The sequence below is a fragment of the Cornus florida genome, unplaced genomic scaffold (assembly GCF_030987335.1).
Source record: "Cornus florida cultivar Cherokee Brave unplaced genomic scaffold, ASM3098733v1 CherokeeBrave_3.0.0_Hap2_Chr04, whole genome shotgun sequence".
NCBI classification, from domain to species: Eukaryota; Viridiplantae; Streptophyta; class Magnoliopsida; order Cornales; family Cornaceae; genus Cornus; species Cornus florida.
The window spans coordinates 2,526,056-2,533,985 of record NW_026775574.1 but is presented as its reverse complement, the minus strand read 5'-3'; the positions used below and the strand labels follow the sequence as shown (position 1 = coordinate 2,533,985).

The window sequence follows — 7,930 nt, the reverse complement described above, 5'->3', positions numbered from 1 at the left end:
AAGTGGGAGTATATTTCTATACGGTTCCCACAGACGGCGCCAAAGTGTAGGTGCAAAATTTCGCCCAACCAATAATGATTGAGAAAAATAAAACAACTCACTCAAAAACAATAAAAATAAATAAGAACAGTGTGTAGAGAAGCGTAGAATTGCTTGATCCTTTATTGGAGGTCTTAGCCTCTATTTATATACAAAAGATTGCAAAATTATGGTAGGACTCGCGTTGCTTGCCCTCCAATTCTTTCTATATAACCATTCTTTTCTAATAGAGTTCTTTCCATTGTCGAATCTTCCATACATAGAAATTGCCTTGTACAGAACTTCCTATCCGAATTTTCCTTCTACAGTAAATCCTTCAAATGGTAGGATTTGTGCATTCTTGGGCTGAATATATTTTGATCCGGCTGGGCTTGGGTAACAGGCCGGATGTTAAATACTCATACGCTGGGCTGACGACAAGCTGGGCTGATGACTTCTTGATTCGGCCTTGATGGAAGTTGGAGGATAAATAACAATGGTCTTGGGCTGTAAATACCCTCAATTTGGGCTTGAGCATGATGGACCTTATATGTCCTTGGAATGTAGATATGGGTGACGTGTGCGCTTTTTATTGGAGGGAGTTTTTTTCCCTCCACAGTGACCATCTAGCTTATAAATGTATACGTGAGCCTAACAAGCTGAGTCATGTGATTTTGGGATTTGGTTTGTTTATTTTATTTTATTTTATTTTTTCATAAAGTACGTATATCAGCCCCACAACACATACACCATTTACGTCAGGAGTGCGATTCGAAAACGAGACCAATGACTTACTTCCTGAATCCCTGCTATCGCCACAATGACCCTAGAAGCTATTTGGTTTGTTTATTTAACAAGCTTTTTAAAATGTTGTTTAAACTTGATTTGTTACTTAGAAAACAAAACTCTAGCCCTTGCCAAATTTAGCCCTACTGTCCCTGAATTACTTTTTCACTAGTGAACCCAACAAAAAAGTAGATGATAGGTCAATCGGTCTGTAGTCTGTACTCTACTTACGCAAAACCATATATGAGCAGAGACATATTTAATAATTTATAGAAGGAACGAAATTGTCACACTCCATTAAAACCTATCAATTATCATTGTAAATATTTTGTCCAGAATTCCCTTTCTTGACCTTTATTGCAGTGCACCTCTCATATAGCAGAAGAAAATCCATAGCTAACTCTGCTTCTACTGAATTTCACCTGATCACCTGTTCGTTATTATTATTTTTGGGTATTGGATTGGTGAATCTTAAAGAAAAATAGGTTTGCTCGAACTCTAACATCATCCCAAATTTATAGTCATGCATGTTGTTATATATATATATAATTAATTCATATGCACATTATATATACTTGTATGCTCAAATTTCCATTGTAACATTTTATTTTAGGCTCATGACACTGTGTTTCTATGTCCCTACAAATAGAAAAACGTGGATATGAAACTGCTCTACTTAGTATATGCATATAAACGCAAAGAGAGAGACACGTACAAATATGTAATGTGTATGATTGTACATTGAAAATAGAGGGAGAGAGGTCTGACCATTTGAGATCCTCCGAATTCAACTTTTGGAACTTTCTCCGCCCGAGCTGCTTTCACCGCAATTGCCGCCACTAGTCTGTTGTGGATGTTCTCCACAAATTGAAAGCATGCATACCTCAAAGACTTCTTCAAATGCAAAATGCCACGGATTCTCGATAAGCCAACCAAAAAACCAGATCAAATGCCAGCACAGAACTAAATAAATTCTGATTTTTTCTCCCCCTTTACTCCCATGAACATGTTCATGACCATCAAATGGTTTATCAACAAAGCAACTCTTCGAGGTTGGGAGTCCGCAAAGTCTACTATTTCCTTTAAAGGCGGACGCATCAAAAGACTGTAATTGAGTAGACATTGGTATTCTCCCTGACAGATCATTGAACGACAAGTTTAAGACGGTTAAATAGGTCAAATCGGCTATGCTTGGAGGGATTGGACCAGAAAGGTTGTTTCTGGACAGATCCAGAGATTCCAAAAATAACATTAAAAAAACGCAACAAACTAAGACCCGTCACCTCTTCAGGTATCTCTCCAACTATGTGATTGTTTGAAAGGTCTATGGATAACGGGAGTAGTCTGATATATTCAACTTCCTGTCCTTTAGCCCAAAGTTGAAAGCTTTCCTCATAGTTTATATCGACACCATATTCTGCATGTTCCTCAAGCCCGTGATTCACAACCATACCAAAGAATTTGCCGAAACAGAAAGGGATAGGTCCAGTTATGTTATTATGTGCCAAGTTTAACACTTGAAGATCAGAGAGTTGGCAGAGCTGTGGAGGAATATCACCATATAACTCATTATAATCAAAAGCCAAAAATTTCAAATTTCGTAGCTTTTCTCCTATCCGTGGAGGGATAAAGTCAGTCAATTCATTTTTACCTAGATCGAGGATGTGCAGATATGTCAAATTCTGCATAGATACAGGGAACTTCCCATGAAATCTATTTTCGCGCAAGCGTAAAGAATTGAGTTGTCGAAGGGAACCCAAAGAATTGGGAATTTCACCATATAGACTGTTATTCCCCAGATCAAGCACCTCCAATCTATACAAGTCACCCATGCACGAAGGGAGTCCTCCAGATTACTTATTGTTTGAGAGATCAATAAACCGCATGGTCTTTATCTCGCATAAATACGTTGGAATGCCACCGCTCAAACAGTTTCTCGAAAGAATAATAACTTCCAATATGGCATTCCTACTTCCATCATTGAGAGGAATATGTCCTGAAAGTGAGTTGTCGGAAAGATCCAACACAACAACATCTGAAGGAAATGGTGTCAACGGACCCTCAAATTCGTTGGAATTCAAAATTAATTCCCTATTCAAACCATAAGATTCTTGGAATTTTGGTAATTTTCCTCTGATCTGGTTGTGTGATATATTCAAGTAGTTGATGTGAGAATACACATTCTCAAACCAATCCGGGATGGTATCTGAGATGCTTGCTTTAGAAATGATTAGCACTTCAACAAGTCTTTGTGTTTGAAGCCATGGAGGAAATTGAGGTCCCAATTCGCAGGATGCCATTCTAATAAATCGGAGTTGAAAAGGAGGAACCCATTGGTTGCCTACCTTCATTTTCAACAAGTTCCAAGACATTGACAATTCCCACAACACCGTCAGATTGACAAAATGACGTTCAGATACCACACCGGACAATAAATTATTGGAGATATCTAACCTCTCTAACTTTGGAAGTTGTCCAATGCTCGAGGGAATGTTTCCATTCAATTTATTATCACTAACATCCTGTAACGACCCTCACCCTGGCCAGACACAATATTGTCCGCTTTTGGCTCACCCAGACCAGAGACTTCCCAGGGGGTCACCCATCCTGGTACTACTCCAAGTTAAGCACGCTTAACTACAGAGTTCTGATGGGTTCACGGCCATCACGGCTTTAAAACGCGTTGTGTCATAGAAGGGTGTTGAATCTACATATAGCACTTGCCCCATCCACACCCAGACGATGTGGGATTGTGTACCTGTAGCTCGCCCAGTGTGGTAGCCTACTGGTGCCCCCTGCACACGCTCACACACACCCGCCCACAAGGTCGCCACACATCCAACCATTTCAATGATGACAGTCTTCCAAGTGATATTGGGATCGGACCACTGAATGAGTTGGAATGAAGAAGAAGGTGTTCTAGGTTCTCAAACTCTCCCAAGTGATTTGGCAGAAAGCCACTGAAGTAATTTGATCCAAGATGCAACTCCTTTAAACTTTTTTGGAGGCAAGTAGATGTATTTCTCACAAAAAACGGAAACTTTCCACTGAAATGGAAAGCACTGCAAATTACAGAGATTCTGGATGGTTTGTGGTATTTTATGTTCTAACTCATTGTAAGAGAGGTCAAGAACAATAAGTTGTGTAATATTGCCTATCTCATTTGGAATTGAACGTTGAAAACTATTTGTAGAGAGGTTAAGGACGGCAAGCGAAGTCAGATTGTCAAGGCAACGAGGAATTGAACCTAGGAAGGTCATAGAATTGAGGTCCAAATGAGAAAGGTTGTTCAACTGACATACCCAATTAGGCATTAATGAAATATCAAAGAAGTTATTAGAAAGATCAAGGAAAGTGAGAGAGGTCAAACTCCCAATAGCATCAGGAATCGGACCATGTAGAGAATTCAAGTGAAGATTGAGATATTGCAACCTTGAGAGGTTTCCAAGATGGTAGGGAACTTGTCCCTCGAAAAACGAATTGGAGAGGTCAAGATGTCTCAAGGTATTAAGAGAGCCTAAGAAACTTGGCATCTGCTTCATTCTTGAAAAATCATTATTGCTCAAGTTCAAGTAATTCAAATGCTTCAAATCAAGTATGGAAGGATTGATCTCACCTCGCAAGCGTGCTCTCTCGTGATATGTTGTATATCTAATGTCTAAAAAAAAAAAATAAAAAAAAGGAAAAGAAAAGAAAAGAAAAGAAAAAAAAGTCAAAGGGACCCACCACCCACTCCCTTTTAATGGTCTAGAAACCATTTTTTGGATCTCACTTTCTCTCACCCCGTCAATTTCCTTCTTCCTCTCATTTCACATCATTTTTCTTCTCTTCTTGGAAGCCAACTTTGAATCAGGATTCTAACTTCATTTCTTGCCGGATTTAAGTGCCGTTTGAGGCAAAACGACGAGCACGACGAGCTCTACGTGCTAGTACCAGAAATTCCAACTTTTGGTCCTCTTTGGGAGCTCGAATTTAAGAACCCATTTTTAGAGATTTTGCTCATTTTGAGGTAGGGGCATCTTAATCCACTCATTTCTTATTCTATTGTGAATTACACCTCTTTGTTATGTCAAACATGTTTAATTGGAAGTTAATTGTATCTATGATTGTATGAATGATGTCTAGAGAATTTTCAAGAGCTTGATTATGACTTGTTTCATGTGTAAAGTATGTTTAGATGTTATTTTATCGTGCCCACTATGTGTTAACATGCTGAAAATGACTAATGAGAACATGTTTATTTAGATTGTGCCAAATTTCTCATTGTCATAATATTGAGATTATATGTACATCCATGCACATGTCATTGGGATGCATGAAATGGGAGAATTTGTTTTGAAATGAAAATGGGAGAAATTTTGGGAGAAGAGTTTTGTCAAATAGTTTTGATAAACCCGGTCACTGTGGGGTTACCAATGGGCCGGAGGTTAATATAGCCTAAAGGGGACTAGAGAGTCGCTCTAGCGTGGTTGAGCTATTCGGGTCCCTCGATGACGCTGCGGGGTTAGCAAAGGTCTAGGACGATAGCCAATCCTCCTCTCGTGTCGCGGCGGGGTTACCAAAGGGCGGGCTGCATTAACATTTGAAAGTGATGGTTTTGTGAATGAAAATGGGGAGTGACATTAGCATGCATTGCATTTCATTGCACCGCATGGTTTATAATTGGAATTGACGTGCATATTGTTTTAACTCCTTATATTACATGATCCCTATTTCCCATTGGGCTATACTTTGTTTGGATTCACAAGTACACAAGAATTGTGTCTTAAGTGTTACCTACTGAGCTTTATGCTCACCCTACTATTTATATTATTTTTTTCAGGTCTTGGAAATGAACCAGTGGACGACAATCCACCTCAAACTTGAAAGTTGTTTGAAGGTTGTTTGTTATTTTGTATTTTGACCGTTTTATATATATTCATAGTTGTGGGGATGTAACTAAGTTAGTATTTATGGCCTTGTAACTTAAGAACGAACTTATCTTTTGTTTGATGTAGATGAAACTAATGGAATTATGGTATATATTTCCATGCAATTGTATCATGTAACGTTGTAAGAAAGGAACTTTAAATCTTAACCATGTATTTTGGGACTGTAATTATGTTAATTTAGATTAATTGGTGTGTGAATGTTCCACGATGAGAGGAACTATGTTGAGGTATAATGAACGGATGAATGGGATGCTGGATGATTTTATGTGTTTTGTGTATTGGGACAAGTTGTTAAAAGCCCATTTTTAGGGGAGGTTCTGCCGAATTTTTTTTAAATTTTGGCATCAGCTAGGGTCGTTAGAGTATAATTGTCATAAGTGATGTACATATCAAGATTGAACAAAATTGGATTGCGTAGATCAAGCTTCACGACTCTGCCTGTCTTGTTGCTGCAATCCACTCCGGTCCACGTACAACAATCTTCTCCAACCCATGCTGACAGACGGTTTGAATGATCAATGAGGACTTCCCTGAACTTGGTAAGAGCTTTTAGCTCACTCTTGATGCAGCTTACATTTGGAACTTTATCGTGCTGCAACTGAACCGTGGATCCTATGAAAGGAAGAGCAAGTAATATCACAAGAAGAACAATTCCTGAGAGTGTTCTCATAGTTTCTTGTATGCAAAATAGCAAAGTAGAAATGTGAAGATTGAGTTGAAGTGCAGTTGTAATTTGTTAACAAGAATCAAATTATGATGTTTGCAAGACTCCACAAGACTTTTTAAAGTCCAAGTCGATGTGTGCATGCCACGAACAGTTTGAACTAGTAACTAGACTAATAATAGAGCTTGTTGAATGTTGACTCAAGTCTCCGGGACGCGTCTAGGTAATTAGGTACACAATTGCTTATGCCCCCACAAAGTAAAATAATATATGAATTTAAAACATATATTTTGAAGTTGGCTAAGCTAAGGAATTGAATTCCCTGTGCATTCTTAGCCGCCAAACAAAATTCATAAACAAATTTATACACATATATAAAAATATATATAATGAAGAGGTACTAACCCCTTGGGAGCAAGAAACAACGCCATTGCCAAGATTGTGAGATTTAAGTGCAGAAGGAACAGGCAAGGTCATTGATGAATCTTCAGCGCAAGTCATTGTTTGCTTCTTCAGAACAGAGACGATTCAAACTCTCAGCCAAAACCAAACTCATAATTGAAAAAAAAAAAAAAAAAAAAAAAAAAAAATACTCCAACTGAAAGGAGATATTGGAGTGATGATCGATTGGTGTTCGGGGGTTTATTTATTACCAAACATCTTTTCAGATTTCTACTTTAAAGAACAGTAGTCACTCTTCAGTTTATCAAAAAATTAAAATAAATAAAAAATAGCAGTTAGCAAGCCGGACCAAAATTATTACTGATTATTATTATTTATTTACTTTTAAAAATAAGAAACTGTTCCGAAAAATTGAAATTGAACATGCCCATTGTTTATAATTTCTGCCGTCATTATGATGCATTGACTTGCTATATATTTTATAGGTATATGCAGAACTTGAATCCTTACCATTCAGCATTCACTTTAGAAAGCCGCAGAAGATACAAGAATGGTTTGGAAATGGCAGAGTAATGTAATGTAAGAAGATGCATGATAGAAAATAGGTTACAGTTTTTGAATTGATGATCATTGTCTAGCTATCAACAGTTCAAGTTTGGGAACAGTCATTTTGTGTAAAAAAAATAAAGAATTTCCTTGCTTGGTTTGCAATTCCTAGAATTGTTTTCTAGAACAGTTTTTAGATAATAAAAACAAAGAATAATTCTCAATTTTTTCAGTTTACTAATCCTCTTGGTAAGAAAAACTTCAAAACAGTTTTCAGAGAACAAAAATTTTAAAAACTACTTGGTAAAAATAATATATGTTCAATTTTCATTTTCATTATTAAATCAGTACACTTCATATACAAATATCCAAGTCTAACCACATTTAAATGTTAATACCAATATGAATGTCGATTAAGTGAACTGGAGCTTTAACACTACTGAGCAAATAATGTAATGTTTATTATTATTATTATTATATATATATTATTACGGTGAAATGAGATATTTGTTGGCCAATGGGACCCACCCTTCTTTATGCCTTTACTAATGGCCTTAAGTCCATCAAATAACCACCATTCATC

The 7,930-nt window shown here is 37.3% G+C and overlaps 1 pseudogene; it reads right to left on the bottom strand.

The window, feature by feature from the left end:
* Positions 1 to 1,591: 1,591 nt before the first annotated feature.
* LOC132304610 (receptor-like protein EIX2) lies at positions 1,592 to 6,405 on the bottom strand (annotated as a pseudogene).
* Positions 6,406 to 7,930: the final 1,525 nt, after the last annotated feature.